This window comes from Vulpes lagopus, chromosome 4 (assembly GCF_018345385.1).
Source record: "Vulpes lagopus strain Blue_001 chromosome 4, ASM1834538v1, whole genome shotgun sequence".
Taxonomy (NCBI): Eukaryota; Metazoa; Chordata; class Mammalia; order Carnivora; family Canidae; genus Vulpes; species Vulpes lagopus.
Window position 1 is genome coordinate 130,245,327 of NC_054827.1, and position 25,577 is coordinate 130,270,903.

Below are 25,577 nucleotides of genomic sequence, written 5' to 3' on the forward strand. Positions count from 1 at the left end.
AGGAGATGCATTTCCAATTTCAGACCACTAGGGACCCGAAGTGTCTTCCACTCCCAAATCAGTAACTTCAGTTAATCGAACCAGCAGGCTGCCAACAGGAAGAGCAGAACCCTCCTCCCTACCAGAACCACACTAATTATCTGTAGAACAGATGAGAAGACCTGAACACCACACAGAAAAAAAGGGCATGAGCACGAAATTTTTAAAATATGAAAGTTGCTCAAATGGTGTCATTCTTCAATCAGCATCTACCCTAAAAAATTTCCCACTTTCCCTTTTCCATGGTAGAATTATTAAACATTAAAACTGAAAAAGAATATAAATGCTTTTCTGATGTGGAGGTGGGAGAAACGGCAGTACCACACTGAAACAGAAAATAAAGCCTGCCTAATACGATTCACTGTAGCTGATCACAGCAGCTTATTGCTAAATCAGGCATAATACTGAAATTAGGATCGGTAAGCCAAGCCAAAATATCTATAAAAGAATATCATTTACAGAGAGTTATCTTAGGATGCAATAATCATGGTAAAAATGAAACAACATTTTCTACTGAAATCTGTTATTATTAATTCTGGTTAGAGAGAACTATTTAAAATATTTACACCACTCCTTTAGAGCAAAACACTGGGAGAGAATTGGAATGAAATAGTATAAAGCCCTACATATATTTTACTACTTGTTAGATTCTTAGCTAAAATGGATGGCTCTTTCTAGAGTAACAAATTATGCTAAACTTATACAGTATTTTTGTACACAGTTCAAAGTTCCCAACTCTTTCCAAAAGGTCAGTGTTAATTTGCATTCCATATTTCTAGGAGAACATGGCAATGATTCCATGAACTACTGAAACACTGTACACAGAAAACTATCCTTCCCTCCACAGCCACACAAAACATAAAATAAAACAATGAGCTAGAGAACAAAACAATACACCAGAAATGCATATTTGTCAAATCCTTTCATATAAAATATTTTTGCTCCTAAATCAAACTTTAGTAGGACACTTAAAAACTATTTATACTATTAGATATAAAGAATAGTCACATTTAAATAACATGCTATTAAAAATGAATTCATTATTCTTGAGTTTAAATAAAATTGTTAATGATAAAAAGTCATCATATTTGTTCGGACAGTCCAGTGGGCCTTTGTTTGTGTTTATTGGAAATGCCTTCCATATACTGAGCCTCCAAATCAGAGCTTCCCAAATGCAATCTGCAGAGGAAAAAAAACACTGATTCCAAAAAAGAAGACTGCGCAAACAATACATAGTTCCAAGATAAATAAATCTATCCAAACCAACTAAACTGTTCTTCCAGGTTAATCAAAGACTCCTGCCTAGCAAAATCTATCCTTCTGAGAACACGAGATGTCCACACGTCAAAAACTTACAATTCAAATGATCTTCAGAATTTAAAATTTTTCATCAGCCCAAACACAATGAACAATTTATCTAGTCTTACAAATCGATTTGAAGAATCTGAGAAGATGTGAAATATATTCAATTCATCCTATAAAATCCAACCTGACTCCTTCATTTGCCAAAGTCTACCCACCCCACCCCATTCCCCTGTCTTTACTGGACTCTATGTTATTTGCCTAATACAGCAAAATTCTTATAAGCAAAAAGAATTTACTCTTTTTGCTCCATGGCCTGGTTTCCTTTAGGTCCCTCACTGACACTTCTGTGGCCGCACAGCATGGGTGTAGAGCCGATCTGCATGGCTGGCTATACAGACGGTTCATGAAGCCTTTACAATTGACCACACAAACACAATACCACAATGTAGGTCAGCTTGTGCACTCAAATACCAACGTGAAATTTATATGGAAGTATAGACATAAATCTGAAAGGGTAGAATTCCACCCAATGATCCTAAAATTATTTCAAGGAATCAATCTCCAAGAATGCATCATGAAATCAGAAGAGCCCAGTTAAGCTGTGTGTGTGTTGGGGGTGGGGGGGGTCAAGAAAGAAAATGAAAGACTTTAGAAGCGGCAGCAAAGGTTTCACCAATCATTATATCATTGAGAGGGCTCAAACTACAGATGAAGTTAGAATACAGAAGATTGTAGAAGGGGCATTTAAAATTATTAACTGATCAAAAATTTGTAGTTGTCATTAAAAAAAAATACAACTTAGCAATTCAGTTCAGAAAGAAGAATATCCCCAGGAACATACACATCTGTTTAATATTACAAGCCAACTGTCAACATCCTAAGTGAAGTTTTAATTTAATATTTTTTCTTTCTTGATGTTTTTACCTTTAATCAATGCCTCATGAGAGTATCAGCTTTCTATAAGAAACTGTTAAATATAAAGAAATGTTATTGTAGCATGTTTATAAAATCATAGTTCGAGAACTTTTTATTTTTCCAAAGCCTGACCACAACTTAATTATCTGCAGGACATTCCAGGCTCACAATTGCAAGCTCCAGTTCCCAAGCAATTTTAAACAATATCTACTGTACAGGACAGAGGGTACACAACAGACCGCAACATAGTTATATTTCCAAAAGTCAGCATTAGGCCCTTTAGACATGGTTTTTATTTTCATTAAACAATATTTGTTTCCTCACTAATCATTAAATGGTTTTCATCACTATCGCCTGTTTTCCTTTCACATGCTGGTTGTTAGCATCAGTGTTTGTGTTCATAATAAATAAAAAAAGTGACCCACCCAGTTATTTAAAAATGAACACACACGACGTCTGGTTCAACAAGTGTTAAAATTCAGCAACTTACACCCTGGATACTGTTCTATTTTCATCTAGACTCTAAAAAACTTTCATAGAGTAACAGAGTCTGTACATACTCCTTTAAATCAGATTTAAGCTTCGTGCCTGCTTATGTTATTGTGGGCACACAGATCTAATCAGTGGTTCAAGACATTTACGTGGGAAAATGGAAGAGGAAGAAGAAAAGACAGCAAATTCATATTCCTGACCATAATGGAGAGGAGCTGAAAATATTGCCAATTCCTACAGATGGATGAGAAAAGCAGCCTGATTAAAAGTAACATGCCAGTAACTGACCAAAATGCGGGGGAGCAACTAACAGAGCATTCCAGAACTTTAGGAATGACTCTGAGGAAGGAAAGCTAAAAAGGCCGTGGGGGGGGGGGGGGGGCGGGGGGGCGGGAGTTGTATGCTACAAGGCATTAGGAACAACTTAAAAATATGTCATTTGTGGAAGAAACAAAGCTGCATCAAAGTTGGAAGTAAAATTAATAGCCAATAGGAAAAGTAATCTGATAAATAATCCAGAAAACCTTTAAGAAGTCTGATACTTGCATTATTGCATTGGAACTACCAGAGTTTCAGACAAATAAACTGAGTCCAAATTAACTAGTTTTTTAACTGGTCAGTGTGATATGTGAAAGACAGAGATACACAATGCAGGGCATGCACATGTGTTTCTAAGTTTCTGTGTTTATTTATCAAATACTTTATCACACTTCCTATGTGCCAAGCACTTTCAAAGTGCTTCACTCTTTCAATTTTCCAAATTAGGTACCACTTTATTCCCATTACATAGATCAGGAAATGAGGTTAAATAATTTATCTCCTAGTCACCCACCAGTAGGTAGGAGAGCCCAGAGTCCATGCTCAAAACCACCATGCCACAAGCCATCCAGGGGACATTAACTTTATCAAGGTAAGAGCTCCATTACTGGATGGACCCACTTGTCTAACTTCTCTGACTCCTTCCTCTGCTGGCCTCTCAAATGTTGCCAAGTGAGGCTCTCTTCTCTGAAATTCCCCTCTAGCAATCTTGCTCCTTCCTTAAGGCTTCAACCTCCACCTATATTCTGATGTCTGCCCATCTACATCTCTGACTCAGAAATCTTTCCTGAGGTCCACTTCTGTATTTACAAGTGCCAAATACGTGTCCCTTGGCTGTTCAGCAGGCACCTCAAATAACTATAAAATGACTCATTTTGACTACCCATTCGATCACTCACAATTAAAAAACCTCGAAGCAATCTAGAACCTCTGATTTTCATCTCCTACATCTAACAAGTCCCAAATCCTGTCAAACAGATCTTGAATGTGTCCTCTGTTCTGATGGTCACCAGCTTGGCTTAGGCCTTTACCGCCTCTTGCGTAAACATGAAGGCTGCTTAACAGATCTCCCTCCTTGCTGCCAGTCCTTCTCACCTCTGCTAGGTCTGTCAACAGCCAGCAATAGGATCTAAAATCCATACCTGATCATGTCAGTCCCCTGCCAAAACTTGTTATGGTTCACCACGGCCTGCAGAATGATGCCCCTTCTTTCCCATTCTAGGGAATATCTTTTATTCTTCAAGATTCTGCTCAAGACCCACCTCTTCTGTGAAGCCCTTTGCCTTTCAGCTCCCCCCAAGTGAAGAAGTCTTCACTTCCATCTCTGTAGCCACACGTACTTTGATAACATCTTTTACAACATGCTTTAATTATTTGCCTCTAGGTCTGTCCCTTCACTAGACCATGAGTTTCTCCAAGTCAGGGATTGTCTCACTCATGTTTGTATGCCCAATGCCTACTTACATGCATGACATAGGCTGCATGCTCAGTAAATAGTGAGTGAATAATTCATTCTTAGAGGCACCCTCCATTCAAAGTGACATCAGTAATCCAAGGCAGAGCAAAAGGGCAAAATTTTGAATGCTAAGTACATTTATTCTTGGCCACCCACAGCCACCGCTCTCCTTCTGGAAACAGCCCCCCAAATTTCCTTTGGAAATCATTCTTCCCCTCCTCTCAGCTACGTGTACTGGGTGAAAGTGACCCTGGTCTGGCTATAGGGCTGGGTCCTAAGTAGACCAAACTAAGCACAGGTCCTTTCCTTTTCAAGACAGGGATGGATTTAAGGATAGGCATATGTATCAACTCCAAGATTCTGATGGATACTACAAGGAAAGGCCTCTCTCTTCCCCTGAAAGTAAAGTCTGCAAGTAGTATAGCTTTTTGGCTACCATGAAGCAAAAGCTGGAGGTCCCCTAAGGGAGATGTGAACATCATGAATGGCAGAACAGTGAACGTGAGAAAAACCAGGCCTTTGGTGACATTGCTACATCCCCTGGGTCCAGCCATGCTGGAGGTTAAATCATACCACTAGACTTTTCAGTGATATAAATCAATACAGTCCCATGATCATTTCAGTTCATCTGAATTGGGTTCTAACTGGTAGCTGTAATGGGGCTGCTGCAGTAAGTTCGTGGGAGTTTTTTTTTTTTTTAAAGATTTTATTTATTTATTCATGAGAGACACAGAGAGAGAGGCAGACACAGGCAGAGGGAGAAGCAGGCTCCATGCAGGGAGCCTGACGTGGGACTTAATCCCAGGGCTCCAGGATCAGGCCCTGGGCCGAAGGTGGCGCTAAACTGCTAAGCCACCCGGGCTGCCCAGTAAGTTCGTGTTTATGGGAAGAAATCAGACTACACATTGGAAGAAATGTGCAGAAAAAGGAGGCAGAACAAAGACAGGGTGACAGCAGCAAGTTAAACCTGATAGGCGATAAAAACAGTCAACAGGGTGCTCCCGACACAAGGAAGAGAGAGATTCAAGATGCCCGCCATCCCAGGCAGCACTAACCAGACTCTCATAGGGGTAGCCTGTGGGCCACTTATGAAAAGAATAAAGTTTTATAAAGAGCTAGAAAAAGAAATAAAAAAATAAAAAAACAAATGCTTCTTTTTAAAAGGCCTTTATGAGAAAAAGAAAAGGCTTTGGGATAATTTAATCTGGAGAAAGCAAGTCCTCGAGGCAATTTAACTTGGTGAAGGGTTATTTATAAGGAGGTGACTAAACAGCTGTTCTCCAATTTCACAGGGAAAAGAATTAGAGGAAATTGATTTACATTTCAGCACGAAGCTGAGGCAGGCAAAAGGAAGAAGTGCTGGAGGGAGAACTGTTAATGATAAAAAAAAAAAGGCAAAATGAAAAACTGGACTTTTATGGCTTTTAAAAGATGGAAAATCACCTATGTTGATTAATTTAGTTTTGAGTCAAACTAGTAAACACGTATTTGAGAATGCCTTCTATTCATTTACTCACATACCATGTACTGAATCCCTACTGTGGGCCAGGCATGGTGCTAGGCCTGGGAACACAAAACTGAGAAGTGATTGCCCTGTCCAAAGGCCACAGTGCTCATAGCTATGAGAGCCACAGCCAGGAAATAGAAAACAGCACCAAATCAGAGTCCTGCCTCTCCTTTTCCACTCCCGACACCCAAAAGTAAGCAATACAGTTTGTGAGACAGCACAAAACTGCCTGCAAAGTTAAGCCAGGATGCAATCATTAAATGAGAACACAAAACCATCACATGAAGGCTGTCCCAGCCAGAGTTCCTTGCTTAGCAAGTAATATGTAGCAAATGCTCTGAATTCAGAAGAAAGAGACTAGTGTAGGAGACACTGTGCCTTTAAAGATGGGCAGAATTTGAGTAAGTGAAGGGGAGTGAGCCATCCACGCAAGAGAAACTGCAGGAGCCAAACAAGGAGGAGGCTGTAAGTGGACTGGGCTGGTTAAAGCTGGTGGGATGATGGAGGAGGCATAGGGCGTAAAAATGGAAAAGTGGGCAGTACTAGCTTTATAAGGGCCTCTGAATGCTGGCCAAATCACCGAGAATTCGTTGTATGAGTGAGCAGTACTGAATGCTTCTGAGCAAAATAACATGACGAAAGCAGCATTTTCAGCCCAGTAGCTTGACTCCAAAAGGAGATGGGAGAGCTCAGTACAGTCGCATCACAGCTCAGGCTCATGATGGTTGAGGGTCTGAACCCACATGGTCACAGAGGAATGGGTGAGTAAAATGAACCACCAGGCATTTACTCACTTAATTCATTTCACAAATAAGTGTGAACTCTTCACAGTGCTCTGTGCTGTGACAGGGAGTGCAACACAGTGCCTGTCCTCTCGGGCCTGAGGTTAACTGGCCAGGAAGGCCAGGGAAAAGGAGACTGACAGACACCCCTGCAAAGATGGCGCTCTGTGTGGCAGGCTCTCATTCCGAGAATTTTATTTACACAAGCTGGAACAACAACAAAATACCAAAATATAAACAGAAAAACCAATCCTCCCAAAATATCACTTCATGTGCATCATGGGAGATACTGATTTTTATTACCAGTTTGAGTCATGGAAAAGTATAAGAGCAAATATGCTTGTACTGACTGAGCGGCACCAAGTAATGAATATAAAAAAGGCTTTTAAAAAAGAGAGGTCTCTTTTAGGACTGAAATGTTTCCAGATTTCATCTTTTGACATAACTGAGATATACCCATAGATTTCCCACTTACCCACAGATAGGTATTTAGAAGCTTTCAGAAAATTCATCACCTCTCCTTGATATCTATTTTTTTTTCTTCCTTCCCTTAATTTAATTTTGATTTAACTTCCTCTTGTCACTGCTTGCTTACAAATCACAGCCTCTATGTCTGGAGTCAATTAGGGCTATAAAGTACCCCACCACGCCTTCATCTGGGGACCCATTTATATATATTTTCTTATTTCAAGAGGTAGAGCTAAGAGCCTGTAACTCCAAAAGTTTCCAATCAACCATCACATTCTATTCTTTGGAAAAGTATGCTTCTTTCCACAGTGAAGAAGGTGACATCAAACTATATATTTTGCAAGAATATTTCCTTTCCACCTGTATAAAGATGAATTGTGCTTTGGGAATTCATTTGCAAAAAATGGGTTGAGTGTGTGTAATACATGCTTAATAGCAATAACATTAAAAAATCTTTCTACCATTTAAAATTAAATGTAATTTCCTTATTACTTTAATGGAATCCCTTGGAGTTAAAGTATTTAACTAGTCCTTTTCACATCAACTATTCATTATATAATTCCCTTTAAATATCAGGTATATTAGGTATGTAAACTGTCCACTGACAGAGTAAAAACACACATTTCCACTGAAACAGAAACAGGAGAAGGACAAGGCAGCTTGATTCAGAATCTGATAATGGGTTACAGATTCTCTTCCAGTTCAGATTTATAGTCAAAATGCCATAAGAGCCATTTACCACCTCTAACCTTTCAGGTCATATTTGGAAGAGAAGTATGAACTGCCACATCACTAAGAGAAAAGCTGTCTGAGGCTAAAATTCTTGACTTTTCCCTATTGCTTTGTTGAGCTACACAGGGGGAGACAGAAAAATCTATCTCCTATGAAAACCTCCTCAAATAATAAGGTAGAGATGAATTGTACAAGGTTCTGTCCATGGGAAGGAATTCCCTTGACACTGCCTTTCAGGGTCAGCCCTGAATGGGGCTCCAATGCAATCCTGTGTACTGCTGGCTGGTACCAGCCTACTGACTAACCCATCCTATCCTGCAGGACACCTGATAGACACAAGGGAAAAAATCCTAGGGCTGGTGTGCAGACATTCCAAGCCATGGATTGTGGATGCAAAGCCTTGACCATACTCTAAAAACTACCCATCTGTCTTCTAACTGCCTTCCAATCTCCTGTTGGACCTCCCACTGGCTGAACCCAATCAGAAGCCAGAGAACAAGGAAACCCAGCCAAGCACTCCATAAAACTCAGCCTCCAGGGGCAAGAACAGAGTGCAAAGGGTAGAGAATGGATCTGGAGAGGCCAAAGGATAATTCAAGGTACATTCCATTACCTATTGCTCACATTCCTTCCATTAAACTGAGCTTTTTCTCTGTGGATTTTACCATCCTGTGATTTCCCACCATTGGAGCCTTTGCCATGTGTTCCTGTCCTACTTCTCCTTTCCATATCTCCACATGTGGAAAATCTATGAGGCCCACCTAAATATCACCTCTTCTACCAAGTCTCCCCTCAACCTTATCCAGAAGTAGTAATCTCTCTGTCCTCTTATTTCTTGAAGTTCCCCTATCAAAGATGTCTATAGTTATCAATAGGTCTTATACTTATGAATGTACTTATCACTACCCAAGTATTTTATATATCTGTTCACCTATTTACTATAAATTGCTCATTAAAATACTGGGGCACTTGGGTGGCTCAGTCAGTTAAGCATCTGATTCTTGGTTTCAGCTCAGGTCATGATCTCAGGGTCATGAGATCAAGCCCTGCATCGGACTCTGCACCTAGCATGGAGTCTGCTTGGGATTCTCTTTCTCCCTCTGCCCCCCTCCCCTTGTGCTTGCTCTAACAAATAAATAAATCTAGAAAGAAAGAAAAGAAGAAAGAAAAGAAAGAACGAAAAGAAAGAAAAGAAAGAAAGACAGAAAGGAAGAAAAAAGAATGTAACCTCCACAAAACAGAGATCCTATATTATCTCTGTTCCATTCCCAGGGCCAAAAACAGTGCACAGCCTATACTAGATGCTCAATAAATATGTATTAAATGAACGAACGAATGAATGCCCCCTTCTAGAGTGTAAGCATTTGATGACCAAATGAAAGTCTCTCTCATTTTCCTATCCTAAATAGCAACCTAATGCCCTACTTGCAGATACTCAACCAATGAAAGCTGGTAATAAAATAGCTGCCATTGAATGAGTAGCTACAACATACCAGATCCAGTGATCCAGGGCTTCACATACAGTAGCTCATTCAAACCTCACAACCACCTTAAAAGATACTGTGGTAGAACTGTGCCTTCAGGATCAAGGGCCTCATTTTCCCAACTTCCAGAACTGCCTGCCGACTGCCTCCAGCTGTCTCTCTTAGGAACTGCCCTCAGCAGAGGGAAGCTGCTTCACCCAACATTATTATGGTGCTTCCCTGGGGGAAGCCCAAATCCAGTGGCTGACCACCACAGTGGTTTCAAAGGCCTGACCCCTTGCCTCACCTGGGTAATTCTGAAAAGTCATCTCGGCTCTGCAGTTCTCCACAAGGCTATTGAGCAAATAAACAAAATAACAAACTGGTGCCCCAGACAAAAAAACAAAATTAGCACTTTTTCCAGTATCTATAATGTAAAAATTGGGTCTCCTTCCCTCTCAGTGATTTTCCTAACTAAAACCATAAACCTCTTCCCCTTTTCCTCAAAAATAGACCACAACACTGCCTATAAGAAATGTATGGTCACTAGGTAATTGTCAACAAAAAGAAACAAAATGTTTGGTTAAGGGCTTTGAAATATACATGATTTATGTACCAAAATATGCTCCTGAATATAGCAGATGATATGACAACACACCATGGAGAAATCACCAGTGATGTGATCTGGGGAATGGCACGACCTAGGATAACACTCACCATGTGCACAGCCAGCCATGCATTCAGAGAACCTGGAGAGGCAGCAGGCAGTCTTTGGAACCCAGTGCATACTCATCATCCTTAACATCATCCTGGGCAGGTCACTTAAACTTCTGAACCTTGGTTTCTTCACAAGGAAAGGAAGCTAACTTGTAAGGATAGTCGACTAAATTAGAATGTTTTTAGTACAGTGCCAGAGAGAATAGGTGTTCAACAAGTGGTAGCTATTACTATTGCTTATGAGTTTTTAGAATGACAACCAGAAAGGTAAAACCTCCATGCAACATTTGTGGATGATTTTCTTGTACAGGTTAAAAAAGTCTGAATTGAAACTCCAGCTGACTTACAGGAAAATTACTCCCTTTACAAAAGGTTTTAAGGCAGACTTCCATTAAATAGGGCCCCCTCCGTTGTGCATTTAATATATAATCAGATCCTACTTACTCATGACACTTGCTAATCAAAAGATATTAATTCTTCTCCATTTCCTACCAAAGCAAATAAAAACTTATCTGCTGGGAGCTTTACTTTTTCTGTTTTGCTTTTCATTTCAAAAGTAATAACATACTCATTAAAGAAATTCAGGATGATAGAAGCAGAAAAAGAAAGTACCCAGAGTCCCATCTCCCAGAAAGAGCCATGGTTAACTACTGATGGATTCCCTTCTGATCACTATTTCCATGCCTAGAGGTTTTTTTGTTTTGTATACATAGTTCTAAGATTTATTCATTTACTGGGGGTGGAGGGGTGAGGCAGAGGGAGACCCCCTGCTGGTAAGGAGCTGGATATGGGCCTTGCTCTCAGGACCCTGAGATCATAACTAGAGCCAAAATCAAGAGTGGGAATGCTAAAAGGAGGCACCCCTCATATACATAGTTTTAATTATATTTGGTTTTAGTAGTAGCTTTTTTAACCTAAGATGATAAGATAAGCTATTTTTGTCGTGCCATGAATTACTCTTCAGTGTGCCATGTTTCCCTAATAATTTCTCTGTACTTGGAAATATTGCTTTCTGTCTCTCTGTAAAGTAACTGTGATAGTTGCCATCACAATTATCCTCTAAATCATCACCATTATTATTAAAACTATTGCTAATATTTAAATTCAAAGACCTCCCACTTCGAGAAGACAGAATATTCATATTCATTTTTATTTTCTTCAGTTTTGCTTTGATAATGAAATCTTCAGTTCATCAGAAATATATTTTAATGTGTGTACAGTAACATATGTACAAAAAAAAAAAACCCAGAACTCTTTTTCAAAGTGCTAACCAATTACCCCCTAAAACATCACTGAATAAATTTTTTCTTACTGATTTACAATGCCTCTTTTATCAAAAGCTACACACACACACACACACACACACACACACACACACACCTGGTCTTACATGCTTCACTGATCAATCCATATACACATATATTACTTTTTGTCTTTAAAATGTTTTAAATCTGGCAAAACTAGTATCCCTACCCCAATACACACACCCTTCCACTCCTCAAAAATTATTCTCACACGTCTTTTTTTCGAGATGAATTTCAGAACCACTTGCAGGTTCCTCTCAGAAGAGTTCTGTTAAAATTTTGATGAAAGCTATAATAAACCCACAATTTAACTTAAGAATCACTGGTGCCGGGCAGCCTGGGTGGCTCAGTGGTTTAGCGCCCCCAGGCCGTGATCCTGGAGACCCGGGATCGAGTCCCACATCGGGCTCCCTGCATGGAGCCTGCTTCTCCCTCTGCCTGTGTCTGTACCCCTCTCTCTGTGTCTCTTATGAATAAATAAATAAAATCTTTAAAAAAAAAGAATCATTGATATCTTTACAATACTTTTTCGTCCCTTCCAGTATACAATATTCTATTTATTCATGTCTTCTGTATCTCTCCACAAAATTCTGAAGTTTTCTTCAAATGGGACATCTCCATTTCTCATTAAGGTTATTTCTAGAAATGCTTTTTGTTACTACCATAAATGTTTTCATGGGATTTTAAGTGGTCATTAATTAGATTTAGGATGGCCACTGATTTCTATGTATTTATGCTGAATAAGAACTCCAGAGGCCTCTATGATAGGGCCATAAGGCACCTCCCCCAGTTTCATTCATGCTGCCCACAAAGAAGCACCCTGGCTCAATCAAGCTGGTTTCCTGTCAAGGAAATACACCATGTTCATACCCACCATCCACCCACTTTCACTTGCTCTTCAAGGTTTTGCTCCAACTTAAAAGCTTTTCTGACTACTCTACCCCTAACTATCATGTATCCCTTTTCTATACTCCTCCTGCGCTAATAAGTTCTGATATATATAACCCTTTAAGGAAATTAGGAATAATTTTCCTTTTATCAATATTAGAATGTGAATTTTTTTATACTTCAGAAAAGATTTAAGAAAAACAAGTGAAATTATATATATCTTTTTACCTTTTTAAGAGATTATAAACTTGAAACAAAATTGGTTAAAATGTATTACTTGTTTAAAATAGTGATAAACTGAAAGTAGCTCAAATATCTTTCAGTAGGGGTTCAAATAAATAAGTTATATGAAACTATTCTCTCTTCTTTCTTTCCTTCTTTCTTCCTTTCTTTCTTTCTCTTTCTCTTTTTCTTTTGAGAGAAGGGGCAAGGGGCAGTGGGAGAGAGAATCCTGAGCAGGCTCTATTCCCAGTGAAGCCCAATATGGGGCTCAATCTCACGACCCTGAGATCATGACTGAGCCAAAACCAAGGGTCGGATGCTTAACTGAGCCATCCAAGCACCCCATGTGAAACTATTTTCAATGACTATACAGCCAAATAAATTGGTGACACAGAAAAATATATATTGACATTAAAAAAAATGTTCACAATACACTGTTAAGGAAAAAAAAAGCAATAAAAGAAAAAAAAAAAGAGGGTCTACTTAACAGCAGTATAGAAAAATTCCCTTTGTTTAATAGGAAAAATGTTGGAAACTATGTACCAAGATTGTGGTAGGGGTATCTCTGACCAATGGTACTATCTATGAACTTTATTTTCTTCTTTATTCTGTTTAGTGAGCACTTAACTACTTTTATAGTCAGATTTTAAATTAATTAGTGAACTTCAAAAACATATCCTGCTGATAGCAGTCCATTCTAAGAGTACAGAACCACTATTAAATCAAATGCACTTGTAGAGAGAAACATACCAATTGCCAGCTTTGAAAAACAAACTCATTTTCTCATCTAGGTGAAAAATTATGAGTATACAGGAACTCAAGGGGAAAGTAACACAAGACATTGAGCAGTCGTCACTGCAAAAAGCATTTTAAGATATATCCTAGGACTTTTAGAAAGAAGAGTACTGAATCCTGGAAACATCTTGTTGAAAGATCCTTAAGGATTATCTAGCCAAAGCTAGATAATGAGGGAAAAAAAAAAAGAAAGAAAGTAGAAAAGAGGTTAGGTGAGTTCTCAAAGATCACATAGGTAATAAATGACAAAGTCCAAAAATATTTAGAATTCAAAACCTATGCTTTGTATTCCTTTCTCAATTCTGGAGTCAAGGTACTCTGAAATGGTCACTTTTTTTTTAAAGACTGTATTTATATATTTGAGAGAGAAAGTATAGAGTGAGTGTGACAGAGAGAGAGAGAGAGAGAGAGCATGCACGCAAGCATGAAGAGGGGAGGAGAACAGGGAGAGGTATAGGAAGAAGCAGACTCCCTGCTGAGCAGGGAGCCTGATGTGGGGCTTGATCCCAGGACCCTGGGATCATGACCTGAGCTGAAGGCAGATGCTTAACCCATTAAGCTACTCAGGCACCCTGGCAGTCTGTCACTTCTATTTATTTAGACTGTAAAAGGCAAATGCTCATTTACCAGGCTTTTCTTAACATCCATCTAAAAAGTGAACAGAAATGTGTACAACGGTATGAAATGAAAAGATTTGCTCTCTTAAGTATAGCTTATGTGCTGTAACAGAGAGCTTTGACAAATAGCCATACAGTAGATTGTGACAAGGAGGAGCCAGCAAACTCTAATATTTACACACTTTGAGAACCTGAAAGTCAGGAAGAAAAAAAGTACTACTGAATTTAAAAGTACAACTGTGGGCAGCCCAGGTGGCTCAGCGGTTTAGCGCCTGCCTTTAGCCCAAGGTGTGATCCTGGAAACCTGGGATCGAGTCCCACATCGGGCTCCCTGCGTGGAGCCTGCTTCTCCCTCTGCCTGTGTCTCCTCTCTCTCACTCTCTCTCTCTCTGTGTGTGTGTCTCTCATGAATAAATAAAATCTTTTTAAAAAAATAAATAAAAGTACAACTGTGCTGCAAGCTTTTCATATCTGAGTTATAGGAGGTCATTCAACACATCATTCTTTCATTCCTCTGGTTTATTCGCTTTCTTTTAGGTGGGTTCTAAAGGGGCGTCTTATTTATTTATTTTCTTTATTCATGAAAGACACAGAGAGGCAGACACAAGAAGAGGGAGAAGCAGGCTCCACGCAGGGAGCCGATGTGGGACTGGATCCTGGGACTCCAGGATTATGCCGTGGGCCGAAGGCAGGCGCTAAACCACTGAGCCACCCATGCATCCCAAGGGGCCTCTTGTTAAGTCAATTTTAAACTTAGTGTGTCGTAAACAGAATATGTTGTCTATATACAAGCCATAATTAACCACTGTAGACATCACTGATACTTTGCCCACCAGAGGGAGCCCATATGGATTTCCATGTAACAAGAAACTTCAAACATCAAGTTTGTATGAATTCTATTATTAGAATCATATTATTCATAGTATCAATACTGTAAAAATCACTTAATAATATTGTATTTCTATCCTCCCCAAAAGATAAAAGTTACATGAGATCAGGTATGTAAAGTCATTTAATAGCATTCCTAACCTGTAGCAGAAGCCCCAAAGTGATTGATTTTCCAAAATTTATATTCTCTTGAGTACTAATTACACTGCTCGAAATAAATGAACAAACTTACTTCTATACAAGTTGTGAGTTTGGTTGATATCTGTCCCAATAGATGGTTCTACCCTCAATATGTTGACAAATCTGGTTCTCAAGCATGTAAGACAGCCAGATCCTGGAGAGGAAATACTCATTAAAAATGTTATCCTCGGGGGACTCATTTCAGCAGCCTTGTCCTAGTAGGTGATACACTGAACTGTTGGTGACCCGCCAACTAGAAACTGAGGTAAGAGAGAACTGTTTGACCCATTCTAGATGTTTCTTGGCATGAAGGAGAAAGCCACCTGACTATCCCTGAGAACCATGCCTCTGTAGTATGTGATACAATCATCACCACCAAGATGAGTCTCGAAATGAAGAAAGCACAACTGAGGGGAACTCTGCACAAGAACCTGGCATCGAAAGGAGCCCCACTGAGTCTCTATCCTCATCTGCAATCTGGTAAGTCTGACACTTTCTTCCACCTCTCACCATCACAAGCCCCAGGCCAGTGTTTGCCGGATATAAGTCCCATTGCACATCTCCATGCAGTTGGCTGGGCATATGTCCCAGGTGTCTATTTTGTAGACTCAATGGTGTCCAAGATAGAAATATGACAAAGTGGGAGGACCCCACTGGGTTCCAGCTATAGTCTCCAATTCAGGTTTACCAGAAAGCATTGCCATTGGGGACTTATCCAACACTTGCTGTCTTAATAAAATGCCGATGTCCATCAGGTTCCTTGGATATACTCACTACTGCTTAGAATCAAAAGAAGGCGGCATGAGTAACTGGCATTCTAACTTTGAAAAAATTTATTGTGATGTGTTACCATTTAACTTCTCAACCAAAAAGCTGGGAATTATTCTACTTATTCCTCTAGCCCTACTCATTACTGCCTCCTACACAACTACTTTATCTATCCACATCTATCCGACTCTACTACCACCAGCTCACCACCTTCTCCTGACTGCAACAGCCTCCTCGTTAGCTTTTGGGCAGCCCTGGTATGCTCCAAACCCATCCTCAATATTGCTGATTATTTTAAAAAACAGATATGATCCTTTCAAGCTTCTGCTTACATAGACCAGAGCACAAAATCCAAGCTCTGTAGCACTGCTGACAGTGCTCTCACTCAAAGGGGTGGCAAACCTTCCCTCTAAAGGACCAAAAAGAAAATATTTTAGGCTTTGCAGGCCTCTACGGACTACAACTCTGCCAGGGTAACACAAAACCATCCGCAGCCTATACCTACACAAATGAGGGCAGTCACATTTCAATAAAACCTCATTTACAAAAACAGGCAGCAGGTCAGGTCAGACTTGACCTCTGGGCCAAACTGGCCTACCTGCTCTAACCAGTCATGCAAAGGCCTCTCTCTTGGCATCTGACCCTCACCGAGTTCTTGTCCAGAAAAGGTCTCATCTGCCACAGTCCTACCTTGACTCCATCACCCTGCTGTCATGCATCAGGGCCTCTGTTCACAATCTTCCCTCTGCTAGGAATGTCATTTATCACCTTTCCTTTGTCTGGTGACACAGTTTTTGTCCTTCAAGGTCCAGGATGACCTTCCACTGACTCCCTCAAGGAAATTTATGCTTTATTTGTGTTTCCAAGAGCTGAGACATCCTCACAATGCCAGGCACATATTGGTTGTTCAATGCTCTTAGAATGATGGAATCAATGAATTCTTAAATAAATAGAATTTCAAAAGCTGGAGTCCTCATAAGTTCTGGAAAAAAACCTCAGAAGTGCAAACTATATAGAGGGCTGTTAATACCACAGAAGTCTCTAGCACTGAGTTCTGCCTACAGTACACAGTAAGATCCATAAAAACATAGTATTGTGTAGCTAAAAAGAGGCCTTGGAAAACATTAATGTAGTGGTTTTTAACATGTGTGTCACTGAGGCCTATGTTTGATGCCCAAGGAACTTCTCAAAGAGAAAGGGGGAAGGGTGACGGAGGGACAGACTGGCTAATGAACATCTTTCTTTCCAGCCCCCGCACTCCAGCCTTAGCCAAAGCTGCTTATTTTATTTGCAATAAGGTCTCTGTATTGAATAAGAAAAAAATCTAAATGATTCAACAAACTCATGCTGTTTGCAGTCTGCATCCTAAACCTACACTGTTTCCTGATCTATTCCTATCCCATGTGGCTCTATCTCCAGCTTCTCACTGACACCTGGCACCTGATGCCTAATACTGCTTCTTAGAAGCATGCTCCCTCAACTGAAATCCCCAGTTTAGGAAGTATTATACTCAGTCCTTGGAATTAAGATTTATTTCCAGCTACTCTGGATAATAATCCAGGTGGTCCCTCCCAGCTCAACTTCTGGATCCCTACACTGGCACATAATGTCAATTATGTGATTTCAAAGGAATCAAGGAGGACCTGGGGAATCAATGCTAAGAAGATTATTAATGTCACTCATAGTTGTCAATTCAAAAGTTGTTACCATCTATGTGTCTGCTTCTCCTCTAGACTAAACTTCTTGAGGTAGGAACCGAATCTTAATAATATAATAAAACATACTATTTAATGTTTACCCCAGATACTGGATTAAGTATAAACATATATTGTGTAGTATTAAGGAATCGTATTAGGATCACACATTTCTAGAACTGGAAGGAGCCTTGCACAGAGATCAACTAGCTCCAAAACTGAAAGCAAAGTACCATAGCTGATTAACACTTATTCATTAGTTCAAGAAATATTTATCAACTACCTAGGTCCCTTGCACTGTCTAGAACCTATGGATTCAGTGGTAGACAACACAAAGTCTTTGTCTTCACAAAGCACATATTCCAGTGGATACACAACAAATAAATGGATACACAATATGTCAGATAATGAAAAGAATAAAGCAGGATGAGGGACAGGAAAAGGATGCTACTTTATACAGGGCAGCCACGGAAGGTCTCACTGAGGGAATATTTGAGCAGAGACCTGAAGATCAAACCACAAGGAATCTGGAAGAGAAGTGTCTCACGTAGAGGGAATGACAAAGGAGCTAAGGTAGGAACCCATCCGTTCACGTGAGAAAAGCAAAGGGGTAGGGCAGCTGGAACAGAGTAAGCAAAAGGAAGGTGACAGGAGGTGAGGTCAGACAGGGAGCAAAGACCAGAGCATGTGGTTTTGGGCCACTATAAGAACTCTGAATTGGGGACACTTGGGTGGCTCAGCGGTTTGGCTCCTGCCTTCGGCCCAGGGCGTGATCCTGGAGTCCCAGGATCAAGTCCCGCGTCAGGCTCCTTGCATGGAGCCTGCTTCTCCCTCTGCCTGTGTCTCTGCCTCTCTCTCGCGCGCTCTCTCTCTCTCTCTCTCTCTGTCTCTCACAAATAAATGAATAAAAATCTTTAAAAAAAAGAAAAAAGAACTTTGAGTTTTAGCCAGAAACTCAAAATAGACATTCAGCTTTCATAAAAGCACTCTGTAATAAGCAAAGAAAACTTCATCTGTGTGCCTTACCTGAAAATAGGATTTCCAGAGCCCAGGGTCACTATCACCGGATAGGGAATAAGCATCTTTGTTTTATAAGAAATCACTCTAGTTCCATAGTCTAAGCTCTCAGTGTGACCAGAGTGGAAACTGAGGCCCAGAGAGATTCTGTGGCCTGCGGCTTCGTGACAGGCTGTGCACTACAGCACAAGTTTCCTGATAGTCTGTTCAGAGCTCCTGCCGCTCTGGGCCCAGCCTGGCTGTTCACAGTGTCCTGGTTTCCCACATGGCGCTCTCCCTGGCCCCGGCAACCTCTATAAAGCAATAAGAAAACAAAGAGCTAACACCATAAGGCACCTCCACGCAGACTCCCACACCGAAAGCCTGTCACTACAAATTTTCAAAATTCTAGTTTTCCCTTCCCCACATTGCTGAAGACAACCAGGCAGCCAAGGAGAAGGCAGGCTGGGCCCTGTGCCAGGCTCTGTGAGAAACATTTCAGTTGGCATTGCCTGCCTGCCTTTACTGCCTACTCCTCCACAGAGCATTCCCTCCTCCAAGGTCCTAGAGAGGTGACAATCATCGTATCCAACCCACGTCTGGACACATGTTGGGGTGGACATAGGACTTGGCCCTATGAGGAACCTTATCCCCCTAAGGCCATCATGCAGGGGCAGGATCCAAGTAGAGCCAACTAGAGTCCTTTCCTGGGTTTTATGGATAAGAGCTAAAGAAGGAAGCTCTATCCCCCCATTTCCCAGTTCCATGAGCCAACACAGTCCCATTTTGCTCAGGTTAGTTTACATTAGGTTACTGTTACTTGCAACCCAAAGAGCTCATACTCCTGTAGGCACATTCATACTTTTGTCATTTCATCTGTATAACCTTTTAAGACTATTATTATTCTATGTTAGAAGTGAGGAAACAGGTCAATAACTTGCCCAAGTCCAATATGGGCATTCAAATTCATACAGTAAAAAGCATTCAAACTCAGGTCCTTCTGTTCTAAACCCATTCAGTATCCATATTCACTCAAGAGGAAACTCACTGCCATTCAAAAGACAAAGAATTCCTGGCTTAAAATTTTAGTGGAAATTTAAGGTACGAGGATGTAGTATGGGAAATAAACAGCCCTAACTAGGGTCAAAGGACCTGGCTTCTCCCTCTGGCTCTGTCCTGTGACTCAGCTATTAAGACTCTGAGCAAGTCATTTCACCTACCTGAATGTCTATTTTCCTATCTACAAAATGAGAAGCCTGAACAACATGAACTTGAGATGATCCTTTTAAGTACTCAACAAAAAAAGTCCATGGTTCTGCTTTAAGCATGCAGATCTGTTTTTACTCTATGGCAGGCAGGATGTCAAGCAGATTTCAACTTGACAGGCCCAATAAATGGCTGCCTAGACCACAAATGCTGCAAAGGATTCTGAGGAAATTAGATCTAGGAAAATTAGCACTGACTTCCATTGTCATGGGAAGAAAAGAGAGGAACAGCTGCATGCTGCCACATATCTATCATTGCTGATTAAGAGCTTCACCTTCGCAGAGGAATGCTGTGCTCTGTACTACTGATGCTACTAGTACCTGCACGGTATTTTCACCAGTTCCTTTGTGCACTTCCTTGGTTCCCCTTTGCAAGAAAGGATGGAAAATACAGGAAAGCTAAATGGTTTGGGGAATATGGCTGAGAGCCACTGATGAAAATGTCTGAATGGCCTACATGGGGTGAAGGGAACAATAACAATCAGTGTGGTTCTCTAACATACATAGTCTCCGAAGATGCTGATAATTAGCCTACGAGTTCAGTAGGATATGATCACGCCCATGTGACAGAAGTGGAAAATGAGACTCAGGTAAGAGGACCTGCCCAAGTTACCCACTTCTAGGTAGCAGAGCCCAGATCTGAATCCATGTCTTTTTTTTTTTTTTTTTTTTAAGATTTTACGTATTCATTCATGAGAGACACACAGAGAGGCAGAGGCAAAGGCAGAGGGAGAAGCAGGCTCCGGCAGGGAGTCTGACCTGGGACTGGATACTGGGTCTCCAGTATCAGGCCCTGGGCCGAAAGCGGTGCTAAACGGGGACTCATTTCAGCAGCCTTGTCCTAGTAGGTGATACACTGAACTGTTGGTGACCCGCCAACTAGAAACTGAGGTAAGAGAGAACTGTTTGACCCATTCTAGATGTTTCTTGGCATGAAGGAGAAAGCCACCTGACTATCCCTGAGAACCATGCCTCTGTAGTATGTGATACAATCATCACCACCAAGATGAGTCTCGAAATGAAGAAAGCACAACTGAGGGGAACTCTGCACAAGAACCTGGCATCGAAAGGAGCCCCACTGAGTCTCTATCCTCATCTGCAATCTGGTAAGTCTGACACTTTCTTCCACCTCTCACCATCACAAGCCCCAGGCCAGTGTTTGCCGGATATAAGTCCCATTGCACATCTCCATGCAGTTGGCTGGGCATATGTCCCAGGTGTCTATTTTGTAGACTCAATGGTGTCCAAGATAGAAATATGACAAAGTGGGAGGACCCCACTGGGTTCCAGCTATAGTCTCCAATTCAGGTTTACCAGAAAGCATTGCCATTGGGGACTTATCCAACACTTGCTGTCTTAATAAAATGCCGATGTCCATCAGGTTCCTTGGATATACTCACTACTGCTTAGAATCAAAAGAAGGCGGCATGAGTAACTGGCATTCTAACTTTGAAAAAATTTATTGTGATGTGTTACCATTTAACTTCTCAACCAAAAAGCTGGGAATTATTCTACTTATTCCTCTAGCCCTACTCATTACTGCCTCCTACACAACTACTTTATCTATCCACATCTATCCGACTCTACTACCACCAGCTCACCACCTTCTCCTGACTGCAACAGCCTCCTCGTTAGCTTTTGGGCAGCCCTGGTATGCTCCAAACCCATCCTCAATATTGCTGATTATTTTAAAAAACAGATATGATCCTTTCAAGCTTCTGCTTACATAGACCAGAGCACAAAATCCAAGCTCTGTAGCACTGCTGACAGTGCTCTCACTCAAAGGGGTGGCAAACCTTCCCTCTAAAGGACCAAAAAGAAAATATTTTAGGCTTTGCAGGCCTCTACGGACTACAACTCTGCCAGGGTAACACAAAACCATCCGCAGCCTATACCTACACAAATGAGGGCAGTCACATTTCAATAAAACCTCATTTACAAAAACAGGCAGCAGGTCAGGTCAGACTTGACCTCTGGGCCAAACTGGCCTACCTGCTCTAACCAGTCATGCAAAGGCCTCTCTCTTGGCATCTGACCCTCACCGAGTTCTTGTCCAGAAAAGGTCTCATCTGCCACAGTCCTACCTTGACTCCATCACCCTGCTGTCATGCATCAGGGCCTCTGTTCACAATCTTCCCTCTGCTAGGAATGTCATTTATCACCTTTCCTTTGTCTGGTGACACAGTTTTTGTCCTTCAAGGTCCAGGATGACCTTCCACTGACTCCCTCAAGGAAATTTATGCTTTATTTGTGTTTCCAAGAGCTGAGACATCCTCACAATGCCAGGCACATATTGGTTGTTCAATGCTCTTAGAATGATGGAATCAATGAATTCTTAAATAAATAGAATTTCAAAAGCTGGAGTCCTCATAAGTTCTGGAAAAAAACCTCAGAAGTGCAAACTATATAGAGGGCTGTTAATACCACAGAAGTCTCTAGCACTGAGTTCTGCCTACAGTACACAGTAAGATCCATAAAAACATAGTATTGTGTAGCTAAAAAGAGGCCTTGGAAAACATTAATGTAGTGGTTTTTAACATGTGTGTCACTGAGGCCTATGTTTGATGCCCAAGGAACTTCTCAAAGAGAAAGGGGGAAGGGTGACGGAGGGACAGACTGGCTAATGAACATCTTTCTTTCCAGCCCCCGCACTCCAGCCTTAGCCAAAGCTGCTTATTTTATTTGCAATAAGGTCTCTGTATTGAATAAGAAAAAAATCTAAATGATTCAACAAACTCATGCTGTTTGCAGTCTGCATCCTAAACCTACACTGTTTCCTGATCTATTCCTATCCCATGTGGCTCTATCTCCAGCTTCTCACTGACACCTGGCACCTGATGCCTAATACTGCTTCTTAGAAGCATGCTCCCTCAACTGAAATCCCCAGTTTAGGAAGTATTATACTCAGTCCTTGGAATTAAGATTTATTTCCAGCTACTCTGGATAATAATCCAGGTGGTCCCTCCCAGCTCAACTTCTGGATCCCTACACTGGCACATAATGTCAATTATGTGATTTCAAAGGAATCAAGGAGGACCTGGGGAATCAATGCTAAGAAGATTATTAATGTCACTCATAGTTGTCAATTCAAAAGTTGTTACCATCTATGTGTCTGCTTCTCCTCTAGACTAAACTTCTTGAGGTAGGAACCGAATCTTAATAATATAATAAAACATACTATTTAATGTTTACCCCAGATACTGGATTAAGTATAAACATATATTGTGTAGTATTAAGGAATCGTATTAGGATCACACATTTCTAGAACTGGAAGGAGCCTTGCACAGAGATCAACTAGCTCCAAAACTGAAAGCAAAGTACCATAGCTGATTAACACTTATTCATTAGTTCAAGAAATATTTATCAACTACCTAGGTCCCTTGCACTGTCTAGAACCTATGGATTCAGTGGTAGACAACACAAAGTCTTTGTCTTCACAAAGCACATATTCCAGTGGATACACAACAAATAAATGGATACACAATATGTCAGATAATGAAAAGAATAAAGCAGGATGAGGGACAGGAAAAGGATGCTACTTTATACAGGGCAGCCACGGAAGGTCTCACTGAGGGAATATTTGAGCAGAGACCTGAAGATCAAACCACAAGGAATCTGGAAGAGAAGTGTCTCACGTAGAGGGAATGACAAAGGAGCTAAGGTAGGAACCCATCCGTTCACGTGAGAAAAGCAAAGGGGTAGGGCAGCTGGAACAGAGTAAGCAAAAGGAAGGTGACAGGAGGTGAGGTCAGACAGGGAGCAAAGACCAGAGCATGTGGTTTTGGGCCACTATAAGAACTCTGAATTGGGGACACTTGGGTGGCTCAGCGGTTTGGCTCCTGCCTTCGGCCCAGGGCGTGATCCTGGAGTCCCAGGATCAAGTCCCGCGTCAGGCTCCTTGCATGGAGCCTGCTTCTCCCTCTGCCTGTGTCTCTGCCTCTCTCTCGCGCGCTCTCTCTCTCTCTCTCTCTGTCTCTCACAAATAAATGAATAAAAATCTTTAAAAAAAAGAAAAAAGAACTTTGAGTTTTAGCCAGAAACTCAAAATAGACATTCAGCTTTCATAAAAGCACTCTGTAATAAGCAAAGAAAACTTCATCTGTGTGCCTTACCTGAAAATAGGATTTCCAGAGCCCAGGGTCACTATCACCGGATAGGGAATAAGCATCTTTGTTTTATAAGAAATCACTCTAGTTCCATAGTCTAAGCTCTCAGTGTGACCAGAGTGGAAACTGAGGCCCAGAGAGATTCTGTGGCCTGCGGCTTCGTGACAGGCTGTGCACTACAGCACAAGTTTCCTGATAGTCTGTTCAGAGCTCCTGCCGCTCTGGGCCCAGCCTGGCTGCTCACAGTGTCCTGGTTTCCCACATGGCGCTCTCCCTGGCCCCGGCAACCTCTATAAAGCAATAAGAAAACAAAGAGCTAACACCATAAGGCACCTCCACGCAGACTCCCACACCGAAAGCCTGTCACTACAAATTTTCAAAATTCTAGTTTTCCCTTCCCCACATTGCTGAAGACAACCAGGCAGCCAAGGAGAAGGCAGGCTGGGCCCTGTGCCAGGCTCTGTGAGAAACATTTCAGTTGGCATTGCCTGCCTGCCTTTACTGCCTACTCCTCCACAGAGCATTCCCTCCTCCAAGGTCCTAGAGAGGTGACAATCATCGTATCCAACCCACGTCTGGACACATGTTGGGGTGGACATAGGACTTGGCCCTATGAGGAACCTTATCCCCCTAAGGCCATCATGCAGGGGCAGGATCCAAGTAGAGCCAACTAGAGTCCTTTCCTGGGTTTTATGGATAAGAGCTAAAGAAGGAAGCTCTATCCCCCCATTTCCCAGTTCCATGAGCCAACACAGTCCCATTTTGCTCAGGTTAGTTTACATTAGGTTACTGTTACTTGCAACCCAAAGAGCTCATACTCCTGTAGGCACATTCATACTTTTGTCATTTCATCTGTATAACCTTTTAAGACTATTATTATTCTATGTTAGAAGTGAGGAAACAGGTCAATAACTTGCCCAAGTCCAATATGGGCATTCAAATTCATACAGTAAAAAGCATTCAAACTCAGGTCCTTCTGTTCTAAACCCATTCAGTATCCATATTCACTCAAGAGGAAACTCACTGCCATTCAAAAGACAAAGAATTCCTGGCTTAAAATTTTAGTGGAAATTTAAGGTACGAGGATGTAGTATGGGAAATAAACAGCCCTAACTAGGGTCAAAGGACCTGGCTTCTCCCTCTGGCTCTGTCCTGTGACTCAGCTATTAAGACTCTGAGCAAGTCATTTCACCTACCTGAATGTCTATTTTCCTATCTACAAAATGAGAAGCCTGAACAACATGAACTTGAGATGATCCTTTTAAGTACTCAACAAAAAAAGTCCATGGTTCTGCTTTAAGCATGCAGATCTGTTTTTACTCTATGGCAGGCAGGATGTCAAGCAGATTTCAACTTGACAGGCCCAATAAATGGCTGCCTAGACCACAAATGCTGCAAAGGATTCTGAGGAAATTAGATCTAGGAAAATTAGCACTGACTTCCATTGTCATGGGAAGAAAAGAGAGGAACAGCTGCATGCTGCCACATATCTATCATTGCTGATTAAGAGCTTCACCTTCGCAGAGGAATGCTGTGCTCTGTACTACTGATGCTACTAGTACCTGCACGGTATTTTCACCAGTTCCTTTGTGCACTTCCTTGGTTCCCCTTTGCAAGAAAGGATGGAAAATACAGGAAAGCTAAATGGTTTGGGGAATAT

The 25,577-nt window shown here is 41.2% G+C and overlaps 1 protein-coding gene across 3 annotated transcripts in view; it reads right to left on the reverse strand.

Annotated features, from left to right (window-relative positions):
* The window catches only part of STX18 (syntaxin 18), a 125,809-nt gene that overhangs the window by 95,919 nt on the left and 4,313 nt on the right, over positions 1–25,577 (reverse strand). Inside the window, exon 2 of one of the 3 annotated variants that reach the window (XM_041753174.1) lies at positions 15,141–15,242. The exons of the other annotated variants lie outside the window; for them this stretch is intronic. The gene's annotated coding sequence lies outside the window, so the exon portion shown is untranslated. The remainder of the gene's footprint in view (positions 1–15,140; positions 15,243–25,577) is intronic. 3 annotated transcript variants of the gene reach the window in all.